Here is a 10,122-nt window from a genome sequence, read left to right as displayed (position 1 = left end):
TGGTACCAAATTAATATGATGGTGCCGTGGTTCACAGACACAGAATTTTCGATCCATACACTAAGATCGATTGAGTATTATATATTAAAAAAAATTAGTGTTACAATATAGTTATAAAATATATAAGTATTAGTCGTTTTAAAAAGAAAATCAGATTTATTATTAAAGAAATTAATTTTTTATATAAAGCTTGTATTTTTTTTTTTGAGAAGTAGCAAAGTATTTATACATTCACGACTATAAATATTATTTTTTTGAATAAATAAAATAGAAACTTTTTATAAATTATCTGTAAACGAAAAATTATAAACATTTTTTTAAATCAAGTAACAAAGTAATGATCCAGGCGAATTAACAAGAGATTTATATGAACTAACAATAATGATAAGAAAGTTGATGAATTCTTATAATTAACTGTTTGTTAGGAATTAATAGTAAAACATCATTTTGCTTACTGATCACTTCAAAGTTATGGTTATTGAGTTTTTATACATAAATATAGTATTTAGTCTTGTTATTTTCAAGATTTGTTTGAGAACTTTTAAAAATTTGATAAACATTAACTTATTAACACAAACATTATAATAAAAAAATAAAACAAAATAGCATTTCCATTTATTTGTGGTTTTTTTATAGCCTTTTATTTTTTTTTATTTTTTTTTTATATATTTTTTTAAAAATATGTTTGATAATAAATTCCATTCAATACATTAATTCTTTGCTTGTAAGTTTTTTTTTTCCAGTAAATAGTGAAATTATTTATATCATCTTTTTTATTTATCATAAGAATAATTTTTTTTTATGTATGTTTTTTTTGTCAGATTTGTTGCTTTTGCTTTTGTTTGGCTCTTCATCAATCTGGTTTGTATCAATTTGCTGTGTCTACTTTATTTCTCTGTTTGTGCTCCACTTCCTAGTACGTTCTTTTCTATCTCATTTGAAAAAATATTATTCAATTCTTTTATGTTTATATAAGTGCACTTATAATTAGGATAAATTGATGATATTATATTATTGTTATGTTAATATTTACTTTTTTCATTTTTTATGTTCAATTTGTTTTTAGATTACGCACCAAAATCGACACAGAATTTATAATTTTTCATAACTTTATGCCGATTGGTAAGACAATATTATTAAATGCAAAAATATACTTAAACATTATTAACACCGTTTTTTTTTTATCTAACTTCTTTTATGAATAAATCCAGAAGAGAGTGAAAACAATCCACGAAGAAAAAATTGGTATAGTATCCAATCAAACCAAAAAAAATAAGAAATCCGTCAAAAAAGAAGAGAGAGATATGCTGAGTTGAAAAATCTTCGACATAATGAAATGCAAAGGCAAAGACAGTCTCAGAATGTCCTATCTCTTTCTTCAAACAACAATGAAGGAATTTGTATAAGAGAAATTGGATCATCTTCGAATATCAACTTTTCTGGAATTAATATCGATAACAATACGTCAACTTCAGTATTGACCAATCAGGTTTATTCATAACAATTTCTTACTAAAAGAAATATTTCCTTCAATTCCTTTCTCATTCTATTCAATAAATATTAAAAAATACTTTTATAGGTTAATTATCTAAATGAAGATGAATTGAATTTTCAAAGAACGTCAAATTCCAATTTAGGTAATGTACAAGCTAACACATTTTTTCGTTAATTTTTACATTAATATTTAATATCTTATCTTTAATAATATTATTTTTTATTTTTTTAATATAGGAAAACGACAAAGAAGATCTCATTGTTTTAGACAAATATTACACACTATAATTCTTGAACCAAGTTATTTACCATTAGTACTGTCATGTAAATATTATGGAGCAAAAAAATTTTATCATGAACCAAACAGTTTTTGTTGCGCAGATGGAACAATATCGTTAGCGTTTAGTCAAATTCCTAATGAACTATATCAGTTATTTACTTCTAATTCAAACAAATCTGAAAATTTTCGTACATACGTGCGTACATATAATAATAAATTTGCCTTCACATCATTTGGAGTTAAATTTGATACAAATTTATGTAGAAGAAACAGAGGAATTTACACATTTAGAGTTCAAGGACAAATCTATCATTACATTAATGATTTAATTCCCGAAGATGGATATCCTTCGTACTTGCAACTATACTTCTATGATACTGAACATGAATTAGAAAATCGTGTTAATGATGCAGAAAGATTAGATCCTTCCATTATTAGTCAATTGATGGATATACTCAGAATTAATCCATATAGTCATTTCTTTCGAAATTTGAGTAACATTCCAAATCTCGAAAATCATGTAATTCACATAAGATCAGACGTTGGATTAGATCAACGTGTTTATAATACCCCATCAGTATCGCAAGTTGCAGCTATTTGGACTGAATCTGACAATTATGCAGAAGAAACAAATCGAAATATTATCGTTTTTAGTCATACAGGTCAAAATCATATTGTTCAATATTATTTTGGTTGTTACGATCCACTTCAATATCCACTATTATTTCCTCTTGGTGATTCTAGTTGGCATGAAGGAATTGAAAAAATAAAAAAATGAACAATATTGCTAAACAATCAAACATCAACATTAAATGATTTACACAAATCAAGTAATGCAGAGGAATTATTTCGAACTGAAGAAGAAGGTAATAATAATTTTAAGGGTTAGATTTTATCCCCTCCAACTATTACTTAATTTACAATGTACCCCCAAAATTATTAATTGCATCAAAATATCCCCTCTTATTTTCAAAACGTCCAAATCGCCCTCTTCCATCTAGAACAAGCATTAAATCGAACGAAAATGTCATTTGTGTGCTTTTCACGTGTATTTCCTTTAATGCAAAGATAAAATTACCCTTCACTTCATCAACAACATTGTCGTTTGCATTTCCCTCGAAAACAAAAGGGGTTGGTTGATCTGCTTTCCTTTTTTTTTTATCCCCACGAAAATTTCTCTTTTCACATTGTTTTCAAAATTTTTCCATACATCTCGCAAGTCCAATGAAAGCAGGTCCGGTGTACATGATTGTGAATTAAATGATAGTCGGAGGGGGCAAACTATATTTAACTCTAATTTTAATTCTTCTAATTTTGTTATCTTAAACTTTTATATGTTTATATTTCTAAATTTTCTTCCATAATTTTTGTAGTTTTGAAGAAGAAGAAGAAACAACCAACAATTTCATGCCATGAATATTATTGTTTCAAATTACAAATAAGACAACATAACAAATCAATTTTATTATTATCTGGTCGTTTATTACAACAATTTGTTGTTGACATGTATATTAAAATTGAAACATCAAGATTAAATTATTTTCGTTCGAAACAACAAGAAATTAGATCGGATATATATCAAGGTATTGTTGATAGTATTTCAATTGGAGAAACTAATGCCTCCAAAATTGGAAGACAAATTATCTTACCTTCATCTTTTATTGGAGGTCCAAGAGATATGCGCAAGAGATATATGGAAGCAATGTCATTAGTTCAACGTTTTGGCAAACCTGATATTTTCTTAACTATGACATGTAATCCAAGTTGGAAAGAAATTTTAGATGAATTAAAACCACATGAAGAAGTTCAAAATCATCCTGATTTAATTGCACGAATATTTAAAGCAAAATTAGAAGATTTAAAAAATGAATTATTTAAACAAGAAATTTTTGGTAAAGTTGCAGCATATGTTTACACAATTGAACATCAAAAAAGAGGCTTACCACATGTTCATTTTTTAATAATACTATAAAAAGATTGGCGAATTTATGCACCTGAATCTTTCGATGAAATTGTTTCAACAGAAATACCTGATAAAACAAAAAATGTACACTTATATAAAAGTGTTGTTAAACATATGATACATGGTCCTTGCGGAATATTGAATCCAACTAATATATGTATGAAAAAAAATGGAATTTGCAAAAATCAATATCCCAAAAAATTTACATCTAAAACAACTGTTGGAATTGATTGTTTTCCATTATACAAACGTTCTAATGACGGAACAATTGTGAAAGTTAGAGGACAAAATTTAGATAATCGTTGGGTTGTACCATATAATCCATATCTTCTTTCAAAATTTAATTGTCATATAAATGTTGAAATTTCTTCTACAATTAAAGCTGTCAAATATTTGTATAAATATATTTACAAAGGACATGATCGTATCGCTTTCAATTTAATCAACGACGAAAATAATCAACAAATTGATGAAATTGAACAATTTCAATCAGGTAGATGGATTACACCACCCGAAGCTACATGGAGAATATATGGTTTTGCACTTAACGAAATGTATCCATCAGTTTATAGTTTACATCTGCACCTTGAAAATCAACATTTAGTAGCTTTTCGTGCACATGAAAATTTAAACAGCATTTTAAATTCAGATTTGTCAACAAAATCAATGTTAACTGAATTCTTTTTAACAAATCAAATTGATCAAAATGCACACAATTTATTGTACAAAGAATTTCTTGAAAAATTCGTTTGGAATCAACAATATAAAATTTGGACTCCAAGAAAGAAAGGAAATGTTATAGGGCGAATTGTTAGTGCAAATCCAATTGAAGGTGAAAGATATTACTTGCGAATATTACTGAACCACATTAGAGGGCCAAAATCATTTGAAGATTTAAAAACAATTAATGGTATTGTTATGCCCACATTTCGTGAAGCAGCTAATTTACATGGTCTATTGAACAAAGATAGTAGTTTAGAAGAATGTTTAGAAGAAGCTTGTTTATACCGAATGCCAAATAGTTTAAGACGTCTTTTTGCAACAATTTTAGTATATTGTAATCCTACAAATCCAAAAGAACTTTGGGAACGATTTGAAAAAGTAATGTCTGAAGATTTTTATTCAACAAATACGACAGCAAAAAATATTAAAAAAATAGTACTACAAAACATCTCTTTTACGCTTGAATCAATGGGAAAGAATATAAATATGTATCATCTTGCTCCAATTGATATATTCTCTGACGATGAAGAATTTAGACATCAAGAAATTGATGATGAATTAACTATTACAATTCCACAAGAAGATCTGCTTGCATCAAATCATTTAAATTCTGAACAAAAACACGCATATGAATTAATTCTCGAAACTTTACTTCTCAACAAATCTGCTGCATTTTTCATTGATGGTCCTGCTGGCACTAGAAAAACATTTCTATACAAAACACTTCTTGCTGAAATTAGATCAAAACATATGATAGCACTTGCAACTGCATCATCTGGTGTTGCTGTATCAATTTTACCTGGAGGCCGAACAGCACATTCACGCTTTAAAATTCCATTAAATATAGAAAAAAATAGTACATGCAATGTTAGCAAACAAAGAAATCTTGCTAAATTATTGCGTCTTGCAAAATTAATTATATGGGACGAAGCACCTATGTGTGGAAAATATTCTATAGAGGCAGTGGATAAGATGTTACAAGATATAAATGATACAAACCTTCCTTTCGGTGGAAAAGTTATTGTTTTTGGCAGAGATTTTCGTCAAGTATTACCTGTAATTCAAAAAAGTACAAAAGAACAACAAATTGATGCAAGCTTAGCCCGCTCTCATTTATGGTCTTCTTTAACCAAAATTAAATTAATAGAAAATTTGAGATCTAGATTGGATCCTGATTTTTGTCGTTATTTAATTGAAGTTGGTAATGGTAATGAACCAATTACTGTTAAAGATATGATCAAAATTCCAACAGAAATGCTTATTCAATATAACAATGATGCTGACTCTTTAAATTGTTTATTAGAAGCTATTTTTTAAGACATATCAAATTATTCAAACAATTTAATTGAAATGACAAATCAAGCTATATTAACACCAAAAAATCACTCAGTTGATGAAATAAATGCTATAATCATTGAAAAATTTCCAGGTGATATGGTGCGATAATAGTTTCGATTAAACAATTGATACATCTGAACAAGGTGTAATCGAAGATTTTTTAAACACTTTAACACCAAGTGGATTGCCACCACATGAATTATTGCTTAAAAAGAATTGTCCCATTATGTTGCTTAGAAATATAAATCCTTCAGAAGGTTTATGCAATGGCACACGATTGATTTGTTGTAATTTTAATCGTAATGTTATTGATGCAAAAATTTCAGTTGGTCATCACAAAGGGAAAAGAGTTTTTATACCCAGAATTCCATTCTTACCAGATATAAATGAAAATAATGGTTTTCCATTTAAACGCACACAATTTTCCATCAAATTAAGTTTTGCAATGACAATAAATAAATCACAAGGACAAACATTAAATTCTGTCGGAATATATTTACCTGAACCAGTATTTTCTCATGGACAATTATATGTAGCATTATCAAGAGCCAAAACTGCGAATTCAATAAAAATTCTTATAAGACCAACTACAATTGATAACTATGAAAAAAATTGTACAAAAAATATTGTGTATAAAGATTTTTTGAAAATAACAAACTCATTATAATGCTATATAAATAGTCATATTTAATATATTCTTTAGTCTGCTCAGTTAATGTTTTTCAAATATTGTTATCATTTATACATTCTATTGTTTTTTTTAATTATATTATACAATTTATAATATATATATAGTAATACTTCTCTATCTTCTAATTTGTAAAAACAGCAAATATGCGAACCATTTATGCATCAATCAAAGACATTATTCCAGTTACCAAAAACTGGAAAGTAAAAATGCTCGTTGCAGAAAAATCTCCAAAAAGGATTGCACGAAACTCAATAACAAAATATTAGAACCTCACATTGATAGATCCTCAGGTATGAATCATTTTGTATTTATTATATTTTATACATTTCAATCTATAAACATATTTTCTTATTGTATTTATTATATTGTATTTACTATTGATATATAAATATTTATTTCTTTAAATCCAATTGATTAATTCTTCAATTTTTTTTTTATAGGGAAATCGTTTACAAGCAGTCATATTTGGTAAAGATATCGATCTGCGCGATGATACATTGCAGATTTTTCAATCTTATTATATAAGCAATGCATATGTCAAAGCAATAAATCCAAGACACAAAATCGAATCGCATGAATATCAATGGATCATCAATTCGAGGACAATTATTGAAAATGTTGAAGATGACGAACCAGTGCTAAAGGCTCCAGAGTACAATATCATCCCTTTTAATGGGCTTGATGCTTATAAGAATACAGATTCTGAAATAGGTAATAACTATATAAATAATTATTAGATATATTTATATGCTTTTGTTTCATTATGAACTAACAAAAAATATTTTGGTGAAATAGAGATTCTAGATATTGCAATCCAAATGATGCCACCCAGAGAAGTCAACACTGTTAATGAAAAGGCAACAGTTCAAGATATACAACTTATTGATGAGAGGTTTAAATACATCTCTAATTACATTTATAGCATTTTTTATTTAACGTATTATAATATTTTTATTATTACAAACTTAATTCTATTTCTAATTTGTATAGCCTGAAGCCTTTAACTTTAACAATGTGGGCTCGATTTGTTCATGACGAATGTCAACAAATTTCAAACATCATTGCAACAAAACCAATAATTCTTGGAATGTGAATTAAAGTTGGTTCTTATGAAGGTACTTTTCATTCAAAATAATACTTTTGTTAATTATTTATCATGTATTTATATATTTGCTAACACATATTTATAATACAGGTCTATCTTTATCATCACAAGTGACAAGCGTGTTTAACATCGATCCTCTTTTACCAGCTGCGGTTTCGTTACGTACATGGTAAATTGTCTTTTTTAAAAAATTATTTCAATAATTAATTTTATAAAATCTAAATTATTTATTGTTTCATTCATTATAAAATAATATCGTATAATTTTAACACATATTATTGTTTTTTTATTACAACCATCGTTTTAATTATTAATGTAACTTTTTTTTACTACATACATTGTTTTAATTATTAATATAATTTTTTAGGGCAACCCAAAATGATGCATTACTAGAAGAAATCATTGCCAAGGGTTTCAATACATCAACAGGATCGAGTTCAAACAATGCCATGCAGACAATAACAAAAATTTCTGAAATTGTTGAAATTTTAGATTCTACACAGGCAATGACGGTATAACTTTCTTTTTTAAAACTAAATTATTTCTTTCTATTTAAATTCACTTTATTGCTACATTCATATTAGAAATTTATTTTTTCATTTTTAATGCAGAAATCAACATTCATAGTTAAAGCAAAATTTTTATTACTCGATTTGCATCAGCCGTTCTACTATATGTCCTGTGTCAACTGCAATAAAGCGACTGGATATGATTATAATGAAAAGTTCTCGTGTTACAATTGCAAAAATATGAGCATCGGACAGCCACGGTAAAAAAATTATTTCAATACTTTAAATTATCATTTTTTACATAATAAATATAAAATAATAATTATAAAAATTATGCGCGCAATAATGATATTCTCATTAATTATAGTTCTCGAGTATATTTGGAAATAGAAGATGACACAGGATGCATAGCAGTTGTTGCCTTTGGATTGGTGGCAGAAGAAATTCTGAATTTTACAGCAGTTCATCTATTAGAGCACACAGGCGAGGTAATAAATCTCTTTATAAATTTATTCAAAAAAACATATTACATTATGTTCTATATTTTTTCATTATTACAGGAACACCTACCATATTTAGCAAACATTGCAAGTGTAATTTTAGAAAAAGAATGGATTATACACTTGCGCGCAGAGATGAATCAATATGGACAATTACGACAGAACAAGCTCAATGTTCTCTCTGTCGAATCTATAAATTAAGCTACGCTATAGATACTCTAAATATCTTTTTGTTAAACTTATCACTTTTATTATTATACCTTTAAATAGAACAGTGACATGTATGTATAGTTCATATATGTATAATTATATACTTAAATGGGACACTATCTTGTATATAAACTTTAAGTTTGCTTCTTTACTTTTAAACTCTGTTATAATTATATACATAAATAGGATACTAACTTGTATGTAAAGGAATTTGTGGAATTGGACGTGTAATGACCCATGAATTTGTTGGATTTTATTGTTGGGTTATTAATTTCAATATGGTAGTTACGTTTGGTTTTGGTATTATATTGTTCTGGATATTTAGAAGTTTAGAATTGTTTACTCACAATGTGCTTTGTGTGGTTATTTTCTAACCTATATTTAACTTTTCCAATGGTCTAACCGAGAGTTTGGATATGCATGATTAAATGCATATTTATATGAGTCATTGGATCATGTCATATATATGAAAATCCCTGAAAGAAAATAAATGGAGCACATAAAACATCTACCAGAAGATAAAAACACTAATATGAATATTTGTTAAATATTATTTTTTTATCTCGAAGCAAAATTACAGAAATTTGAGACTTTTTGCCTCAATCTTTAAACGCTCTTGCTCTTCAAAAATCTGCATGCCTTTCCTATCTAAAGGAGTAGCCACTCGAAAAGAAGATTTAAGCAAAGATTTTAAATCTCTATTATCTCGCTTTAGTGCTTCTATCTTCATGTTGGACTCCAGAAGAAGCCGCTGAAGGATAGAAATATTCTCGTGGAGTTTGTCAACCCCACCAGTCCTGGATTGTAGTCGCTGAGAATATGCGACAATGGTTGATGAGTATCAGGTGCCGAGATTTACAAGCTCGTAGATAATTTCATTATTTGACTTATTAGTCAGATCATTATTGGATTGCATTATAGCACCTACGGAAGAAGCAGAAACAACTGGTGAACGAGGTGCAGAATACCTCATATATTGGTAATGAGAAGATTGTTGAGCCATTGCAAAATGAGAAAGCAGAAAAAGATTGCAGAATAAGAATGCAGATTGATTTCAAAAAAGTGGAGAAGATGAGATGTAAAAGAAGATGAACTGAATAATTCTTTTATAGAGAAAATTATGACGAATCATCTCTCGTGAAGCATTTCTCTACAAGAGACAAGAGCGATGTAGTATCATAGCTGCGGCGCCTGACAGCTACAAAAGAACAATGTAGTATCATAGCTGCGGCGCCTGACACCTACAGAAGAGCAATGTAGTGTCATAGCTATGCGGCGCTTGACAGCTACAGAAGACCTGTAAAAATCT

The sequence above is a fragment of the Carya illinoinensis genome, chromosome 5 (genome assembly GCF_018687715.1).
Source record: "Carya illinoinensis cultivar Pawnee chromosome 5, C.illinoinensisPawnee_v1, whole genome shotgun sequence".
In the NCBI taxonomy this organism is placed as follows: Eukaryota; Viridiplantae; Streptophyta; class Magnoliopsida; order Fagales; family Juglandaceae; genus Carya; species Carya illinoinensis.
Note: the sequence above shows the minus strand (reverse complement) of the source record.